The 9,835-nt window shown below is 41.6% G+C and overlaps 1 non-coding gene across 1 annotated transcript; it reads right to left on the bottom strand.

Moving 5' to 3' along the window:
• Window positions 1-9,477: 9,477 nt before the first annotated feature.
• LOC145401144 (5S ribosomal RNA) lies at window positions 9,478-9,596 on the bottom strand. The gene has a single exon (XR_013897556.1). It is a non-coding gene; the product is annotated as a 5S ribosomal RNA (ribosomal RNA).
• Window positions 9,597-9,835: the final 239 nt, after the last annotated feature.

Raw genomic sequence — 9,835 nt, 5'->3', positions numbered from 1 at the left:
TGATCCTTTATTCATTCTAGATAAGAGAGAGTTGGGTACTATTACTGGTCCTCCCGCACACATTAAGGTAGCCGATCCTCAACCGAGTCGCGGGCCGACCTATCGTTATCCAGAACAGGCGAAGCAAATCATCGCCGATATGTTACAGGACATGGAAGATAGGGAGATCCTTGAGAGGTCGACCGCGGCCTGGCTCTCTCCTATAGTACTTGTTAACAAACCAGATGGAAGTAAACGTATGTGTCTGGACTATCGGCACGTAAACACTCACCTTGCCACGGACATATACCCACTACCCAGACTCGAAGAATTGGTAAAACAAGCTGCAGGATATAAGTACTATGTAACTCTTGACATGAGGGAGGCGTATTTCCAAATCATGCTTGATGAAGAAAGTAGAGACCTCACGACCTTCAATGATGGAGTAACTTTGTATAGATTCAGAAGGCTCCCGTTTGGGCTAAATTGCTCGCCAGCTACTTTTTCATGTATGCAGGCCATCTTAGCACCATTACTGCGACAAGGGTGAATCAAAAACTACCTAGATGACATCATTTTGTGGGCCCATGATTTTCCGACCCTACTCGACCGGCTGAGTCAGTTGTTTGCATTGCTCACCCGTAATGGTGTGAAGTTGAATTTGAGTAAATGCACATTCGGGATGAAAGAAGTCACTTTCCTTGGACATAAGATCTCCGCCGAGGGTAGTAAGCCAGATCCTAAAAATATTGAGGCAGTCTCCAAAATGAAGCGGCCGACCAATGTAAAAGACGTGCGCCGATTTTTGGGTATGTGTGGTTTCTACAAGAAACACGTTCCATCATTTGTTAAAGTTGCCACACCCCTAACCAATCTAACCAAATCAACAGTGAATTTTGAATGGACAGATCAGTGCCAGGAGGCATTCGAACATCTGAAATCAGGCCTTATTAATACACCTATCCTGGTCAGAGCGAGTGTAGAATGACCGTTTATCATCACCACTGATGCTAGTAACACACATGTTGGAGGCGTTCTGAGTCAGATCCAACCAAATGGGACAGATAGACCGATCGGGTACTTTTCAAAGAAATTGGGACCGTGTGAGACCCGGTACTCAGTGACAGACAAAGAAGCTCTTGCGGTAGTGTTAACGTGTCGCCATTTTTCACATTATTTGTGGGGGAACATTTTTACGATTGTTACAGACCACCAACCGCTAACCAGTGTATTTAAGAGAAAAACTAAATCACCCCGTATGAATAGATGGATACTTGAAATGCGAGAGTTTAATTACAACATTCAATATGTCAAAGGCAAGTATAATTATGTAGCAGATCAGTTATCTAGACCCGTTCGAGTCATAGTACATTCACCCGAGTCTGATGGTTGGGACTGACAAGGGAACAGATGCGAGATAAGCAGAAAAAAGATCTAACGTGGGAAGAACTTATCCAATATTTGCGAGGTGAAAGGTTTCCAGCCAGAAGACTACCTAAAGCTGCTCTAAGTCAATTTGCACTTCAGAATGAATTGTTATATTACACCAGGGTTAAGTCAGATGGCACTATCCAATATTATTAGTAGTTCCACAGACCATGATTGGTCAAGCAATGAAGTTAGCTCATGAGACATCTGGACATTTGGGCCAGAAGAAGACGATCCAAAAGTCAGAGGAACTCTTCTACTGGCCTAATTTGAAAGTAGATATTTGTCAGTATGTAAAAGAGTGTGTAACCTGTCAGCGATTCAAAGGCGAAGCTGGACTACAACAGCAGTATAAAGAGTTTCCACCTGTGGATAAACCACTTGAAAGAATCAGTATAGATTTGACAGATATGACTGTTGGAGTACAGGGCTATCGCTATGTGATGACACTGATTGATCACTACTCTAGGTATGTTAAATTCTATCCTCTTAAAACAAAACATACACACACGATAGTACACAACCTAGGGCAGTTTATGGCAGACTATGGCACTCCACAAGGGGTTATGGTGGACAATGGGGGAGAGTTCTGCAGTCGGGAGTTCCAGGAGTTCTGCAGGAGGCGGAATGTTACGATCTGGTATATCACGCCATATCATCCTCAGGGTAATGGGATGGTTGAAAGAATGCACCGCACCTTCAAGAGTGTGCTGGCCTGTTTGAGTAATGGGCATCCTCTCCGCTGGCCTGAACTCCTGCAACCAACCCAGGTCGTGATGAATCGGGCCTGGCACTCCTCTACGGGACACCAACCCTATTTCGCATTTTTTCTCACTACCCGCCTAGAATTGTTAGTGCTTCCTTGCCCTGTGTTGATGGTGAAGAGGACGAGTTGGCTGTTGCTCACGAGCTAATTAAACAGACCCATGAGAAAATGACCAGAAAGTATAGAAGTGTGGCGAACCGCTGGCATAAGAATCAGTCGGTAGGAGTTCGCAGTCTGGTGAGGATAAAATGGGAGACCCCTGTCCCAGGGACATGTCGAAAGTTGAACGTGAAATGGGGTGGGCCTTACCGAGTAGTGCAAGTATTATTGGACGGGGAAGGATATGTGTTAGAAAATGTGTACACTGGAAACAAAGTGCAAAAGGCAGCGGACAAAGTGAAGCCGTACAGTGGTAGTGAGGAGTGGTTATTGGGTCCTCTTGAGGAGGAGTTTACCCTGTGTCCCAAGGATGAGAACCTACCTCTTCGAACTTGGAGGCCTCCCCGGAGGTTGATTGAAGAACGATAATGATGAATTGTGGTGGAAAGTTGTGTTCCGAGACAGCAAAGGTTGGTGTGCGAAACCAGACCATATGAGATCAACCGCCAGAGGTGTTATATGAAAGAAAAAATATCAAACTCAGAGTTAGGTCAAAGAGAGAGTAGACCTAGTGCTGAAGTGGGGACAAGTGCTTTAATTCGAGGGGGAAAGCTAGTTCATCCCTCAACTTACAGTCAGCACGGTTCGTGGTGAAGAGGGGTCACTTCAGGACGTAGCAAGCGCTAGTCAGTATGCCGGGTGGAGGGTTGAATGAATGTGAGGAATAAACGAACGTGTGTTTGAGAGAGTAATGTGGAAGCGCCCCCGGGACTATCTTGCTATTGAGAGTGCCAATCATAACCCAGGTGGGTGGATAACCTTGACCCAGACAGGACGTTGGCTGGGGCGCAAGTAAGAAAAATGGGGAAAGAGAGAGATGTGACAGGTGAAACAACCCCCAGGGGTATGTGGTTGGTGTTACGTGCGGGCCAAAAGAGCGCCACTTATGAGAGGATGAAAGAGTTGCCATGTTGAGAGTGTTATGAAGAAATTAAAGTCTATTCAGAGTAAAAGGTGATGGCGCTTGACTAGTAACATCTGTCTCATTGGCACACCTCCCTTGGTTAGTAATCTGCTGTGTGTTATGGAGTGGACAGGGGAAAATTTAGCTTCCAGAGGGGGAGAGCCGTGTAATGCCACAAAACAAAACATGAGAAAGTCATGTAAGTTAAGGCTTTAGTACGTAAGCTATACATTTGTAAGTGTTTACCCTAATCTATTGTAGGCTTAAGGTATAGAAACATGCTTGTACCTAGTAGTCAGTACATGTTCTTTTTATTATTATTATTTCTGTAGCTGTAAGATCATAAATCTCATTTATGTTGTGCTAGTCCTTAAGAATATTTGTACATGTTGTAGGTGAAGCTTTGCTGGAGGCATACGTGGGGTATTTGAGTGGCGTATCGTCTGTACTCATTTTCTATTAAATCAGATCTGATGCAATCATAGTAAAGTCATAATGTCGTCGATTAACATGCTTATAGAAGAAATAATATCGTATAGAGGGGGGAAAGCCGTAAAAAATTTTAGTTAGCTAGTACCTGAGGACATGACGTAATAGTTGGGTAATGTATTCCTCCGCCGAGAGGATTCTAGCGACCGCTGTTGATTCAACTTACGACTCTTTGTGTGGGAAAATTAGAATAACTAAATTTTCCCTGTCAGATTGAGAGTAAAGAAAATTAATATCTGCATCCGTTCAGAATCAGAAGTTTAGAATTGTGACCCTCATATGGGGTAAAGCAAAAGTACCCCTATATGTCATCCAAGTCGCTTAGTTTCCCGCAAAGAGTAGCAGAGGGGGTGTTAGCCAGCTCCTGGCTCACTCTCAGTTTTGTCTCCGTGCCACGTACAGGTGAGTTTCATTACTCTGTTTTCTTCCCTTCCCCCTTGTTCATACTGGAGTTGTGAAAGTTCAGTGATATTATGTGTGCCGTTGTGACCTAAGTTTAGTGAGACTGACTCTCAGTTTTGTCTCTGTGCCACGTACAGATGCTGTGAAAACGCCACCTCAAAAACTCCCTCTAACCGCCATATTGTAACTGCCCTAGCAAAGTTTGTTAGGATTTACATTGTGCACTCACCATTAACACAAAACACAGTGATTAGTTCTTTTGATTATGTACTTGTTTAGTGAATTTATCTTGTGAAAGGAGAATAGTTGTGATTTGTCTTTTGGTATATAGTGTATCGATGGAGTCGGGTGTAACGTTTCTTCTGGGCACGGCCTAGAGCTCTCCCGTGCCAGGTGAGCTCGGAGAGCACCCTAAGTCCCCAGGGCAAACTCCCTCGCCTGATGTGCTTGGAGAAAGCCCTATATGCCCACGAGTGTACTGAATGGGGCGAACTGTTTGGTAGGAAGCGTAATCTCACTCAGCACCTGATAATTCATTCAGGAGTGAAGGATTTCAAGTGTAATGTAGGTGGTAAAACGTTTGGTCAGAAGTAGGCCTACCATCTTTCAAAAGGGTTACCAACTCGTCCAGGATGTTAAGTTTCACTGATGTTGGGGAGGAGTGAGATGTAAAGAGTAATAACATTTGTTGGCTAACTGAGGTATATGTGGCTGTATAAAATTCGTTATGGAGAAAACTCTGTGTACTGTGAATAAATAAAATGTTAATTGATTGAAAACTCTAGAGTTCTGCCAAAAAGTAGTTTCATTTCTTAGAGAAAAATCAATTTAAGTTGTCATTTATTAGTAAATTGAATAGTATAATGTAATGTGATTTAAAGAAAAGAGAGATATTAGTAAATTCAGCATTTTGAAAAGTTTATTGAGTTTCACTGTCATTCCTCTCTTATATCTCTCAAATCCTGTATAACTTCTTCTCATAACCCTCGTTCCTTGGTGGGAATTGTTTTCGACCCCTGTGCTGAATCGGTTTTGGGAGTATAAAGTTCTGTTATTGCATTGTCACGCTACCCAAAGTTGTTATTGTTACGCTACCTTAAAAATTCTCTTATTGTTACGCTACTCACGATCAAGCTACCAAATTTCTTTTCTATTAGTAATTATTCAGAACGGCCAATTTTCCTTGTGTGTGATATTTGATAGAGAGAATTAAATTAATTTTGAATAATCTCGGATCCCAACCGATTTCACAGTTAGTCTAACAATATCAGGATAAGGGTCGAACGAACCCTAGGGAATACACTTGTGGTGCTCGTTGTAAGTCAGCCTCAAACAACAACACCCAATAAAAGGGATCGGGCATCACACATGGAAACGGCCGAGAGGGGAGTGTCCCCCCCACCGGCCAGGTTGGTTCGATCCCCCCTCACACCACATCAGGGACGAGTTCTCATTGGCCTGAAGCCATGTACGTCATAATCGGGGTGGAGCAAGCTCTCCGCAGTTTTTTACAGGTCACGTTCAATTGACGGGATTAGGCATTTTGGCATAAAACTCAAATCGCATCAATTGATCCGATTAGGACTTAAGGGGTTAAGAAGTCAAATTTGAACAGATTTTCCGTTGTAACACTGTGTTTTGGGGAGCAAACTCAAGCAATGAAATGTAGGAGATTCTGCCCATAATTTCATATCAGAGGGAAATTGAGATAATATGGCACTGGCTCGCTCATCATGTGCTCACAAAGTGTACTTTGTCATTAAGGTAGCCAGTCACATTTTGCTACATTTTAGTTTTCCCCTAGAGTAAGACCCATACCATCAGGTTTACATCCAGGTCTCCAGTTACAATGCTGGAGGTACAGGCACAAGGGAGGAAATAAATTTTGTCCAACTGGTATGACCGGCCCGTGAATCAAACTTGAGGTCTCAAGGTAGCGAGGTGGATATGCTGTACTCTTTTCACTGTAACTTGGCTTAAAATTGACATCCCTTCCTCTTGAATGTTCAGTAGTAACAACATATTAGCATTAAACTATGATGTTAGTCACGAAGAGGTGCTATGGGAAAAATGTTGTACCATAGCATTATCTTCCTGCTACACAAATGAAATACAAACGAACGAACCCTAGGCCAATCTGAAGAGAAAGAACTGTACCACCACAGCAGTAACATCCCGAAGGTACCACTGTTGTACTCTACCAGTCTCTCTCCTCTGTAGACTCGACTCGATTCAAGTGTTTTTGCTCACCGCTCCGTGTTTCATAGCTAGTGAAGTGCTTCTATTCTATCAATACGATCTAAAAATTTTTAAGCCTTTCCATCGAAGATGTCCTGTTTACTTCTTTCAGGTCACTGTCATGGAATTGTTAAATGTAGCTTAATTGAATTCCATTACTATTTGAGATCCCTCGTAAGCTGAACAAGTTCGCCCGGAGAAGGCAGTAGGAAAACTGTGAAGGTTCAAGACTAAAAACACTTCATTCATTGTTGCCTCTAGTATTGAAACTTTGCTACTTCCAGACGATTGTATTCACCTTTTGGAAGTACTTCATTGGTGAGGGGTTTCGAACACTCACTCCTTTGCTGAGTCAGCATTGACTGGAAAGAGGAGTAATAATATCAAAAGTACTGTTGCAGTAAAGAGATTAATCTCTGTACATGAAATATTTGCCTAGCTTTCGGTGCTGAAAGGAAGCCCCTTCTACTGTAGAGGTAGCACCAATATAATTGGGAGGCGGAGCTGCCTGGTTATACAGACGCTCCCCATCTCTCCGTCTTACCGGAAAGGAAGATGGTGGACTACAGGAAAAAGGCATCTTTAGCCTGGAATCCTCTGGGTTCATGCACAGATGACCTTTGGGTTGCAACTATTACTGCTACTACTCTAATTACTACTGCTACTACAACTACTGCTACTACTACTACTACTACTGCTACTATTACTACTACTACTACTACTACTACTACTACTGCTACTACCGTTACTAATACAACTACCACTACAGGTACTACTGTTAGTGCTGCTGCTGCTCCAACAGCAACAACAGCAACAACAACAACAACAACTACTACTACTACTACAGCGACAGTACTATTACAACTACGAATACTACCCTACCCTACATTACACACCCGTGCTTTACTTCCTCGCCACCACATTTCTCGGCTCCTCCCACTCAAACACACTTTTCTGACCCTCCATCTCATTCTTACGCCTCTCTTCACTTCAATTCACCAGATCGAAGAATGTCCAAATCTGAACAAAAGCATGAGGTAACAATAAAAACAATACTTTACACATTTTTGACCTGAAGGGATGAACATTCATCAGTTACACAGATTCAGAAGTTATAAAACAAAGTTGCAGCTGCAGAGTAGAGAATTTTGCTGTTAACAGGGATATGCTGTTATATACTGACTTACGGTAGCTCATTCACATTAAGAGACGTAGATTTTAGTCCCTTGGTAACTTATTCCCAGTAGGTTAGTTGCCATATAAGATAACACTTCAACTCTACATACTGTTCATAGCACTTCTTCGTGACTGGTACCATAATTTAGCATTCAGATTTTCTACAGCTCAGAACTTAGTATTAGGAGTTGCTAGTTTAATGTCAAGTAAATGTGAAGAAATTATAGGTAGGGCGACTTATGGGCTATGGTGTATCATCATAATTATGTCAGGACTCTAAAATATCTTATTACCATACATCATAGCTAGTAGCATACATATGTAGTCTAGAGGTTAAGTTAGAGTCAAACCTAGGGGTCAGAGGAAGTGACGTTCGCACTCCTTCTCAGCAGGTATGTCACACACAGCACAATATGCCATAGAGCACCTCGTGACGCCTTATGTTACCCCCCCCCCACACACACACACAGAAAGATTCAATCAAGGCGGACGTGCGACATCGGCGCTCCGTACCGAACCAACACGGCCAGTGGCATTACCTAAATTAGTATCTTTGTATGAGTCAAGCTCTGTACCAGGTTAGACTAAATGATTTTTCATTATTAAAAGGAAAAAAATAATAAGTTTAAACAAGACTTGTTCAAACAGGAAAGAGAACCAAGACGAAAGAATACGCTGAGTCATCTGAGGTTTGTTTAGACTACAACAACACGGGGATTGTGAGTACATACTCTGCACTTTTAGTATTGCAAAATGGATACATACTTTAGTAAAGCAAATTTGGAAAAGAAAAGGGATAAAGGTAAAAAGCAAAATGATGATTTCTACCAAGAACTGGTTGAAGTGGAGACTCACAATAGACTGGTTGAACGTGTAAAGAAACTAGAAATGGCTTTCAAAAATGAAATTGATGAAATAAAGAAGCAGATGCACTTGCAAAAGGAAGAAATAGAAAAACTAGGAAGGGAGGCCAATAAGAAAGACACAACCATCAGTGAACTAACAGTGGAATTGAGTACGCTTAGGAAGAAAATGAGTGAAATGGCAAGTACAGTAGTCAATCACGAGAGTGTTATGGAAGAGTTCAAAAATGACAGAGACAATTAGGCAAGTCTTATTGACCACAGCAGTGATATTGAGGAGAAGATAACACAGGTGCATGAAGCTGTGCAAAGCTACAAAAATGATGTGGAAACCATCTATGCTGAAATGGTGAAAGTAAAGAAAGAATTAGAAACACGGGTGGAGGAAAAAAGCATTAAAAAGGAAGTGAAAAGATTAATCCAAAACAATCCAAAGTTAGTCAGAGATTCAGTAGATATAAACAAATCTATAGTAATCACTGGTATAGAATAGGAAGAAGTAAAAAATAAGATCACAAAAGACAAAAAGGAGATGGCAAATGTAATGAGCTTACTGAAAGAAGTATCAGAGGAAATCTGTAGTAAAGACATAGAGGAACACAAAAGGTTAGGGAAATATGAGAAAAACAAGACAAGACCTCTAAAGGTGACTTTCCAGAGTGTAAACACTGTGGAAGAGATACTAAAAAATGCAAAGAATCTTATGGAAAAAGAGGAGTTCAAAAATGTATGGATAAAAAGATGCCTAACACAAGAGGAACTAGAATTACTGAAAGAGAAAAGGGAGGAAGCAAAAAAAAAAAATGAGGGAAGATCAGAAGAGGAAAAGAACAAATTTTTTTACAAAGTAATAGGATTGCAGGTACAAAAGTGGTACACAAACAGGATGGAAGAAAAAGGAGGAAGGTAGTAGAACCATGTCATGACAAGTATATAAACAAGATGATAAAGTTCCATTCATCCATCCATTGCCAGACGCCATGTATCCCAAACGGGGTGGTCAAGGGCTTAGAGTTAATTGTTTTACAGGGAGGGGCACTAATCCTCCACCAACCCCACTTGACACGTAGGGATGCCAACAGCATCTGGTGTTCCCAGGCGGTCACCCATCCAAGTGCTAACCAGACCCAACGTTGCTTAACTTCGCTGATCGGACGGGAAGCGGTGTACTCAACGTGGCATGGCCGTTGGCTCAAATGTGGATGGAATGGTATCTAAATTACTAGAGATGAATGATTATGTCAGAGAAAATGAACCACAAATAATATGCCTAACTGAAACAAAATTAACACCAAGGATATCCAATGACATACTAAACTTAGAGGAATACAATATATGGAGAAGAGACAGAAATTTAAAAACAGGAGGAGGAATTATAATATTAACTAAGAAAAATCTAAAAGTCAAGGAAATAAAACTAGATATACCATC

This window comes from Coenobita brevimanus, chromosome 54 (assembly GCF_032717465.1).
Source record: "Coenobita brevimanus isolate Jiangsu-jjx chromosome 54, ASM3271746v2, whole genome shotgun sequence".
NCBI lineage: Eukaryota > Metazoa > Arthropoda > Malacostraca > Decapoda > Coenobitidae > Coenobita > Coenobita brevimanus.
Note: the sequence above shows the minus strand (reverse complement) of the source record. Positions and strands in the feature narration are given on the sequence as shown.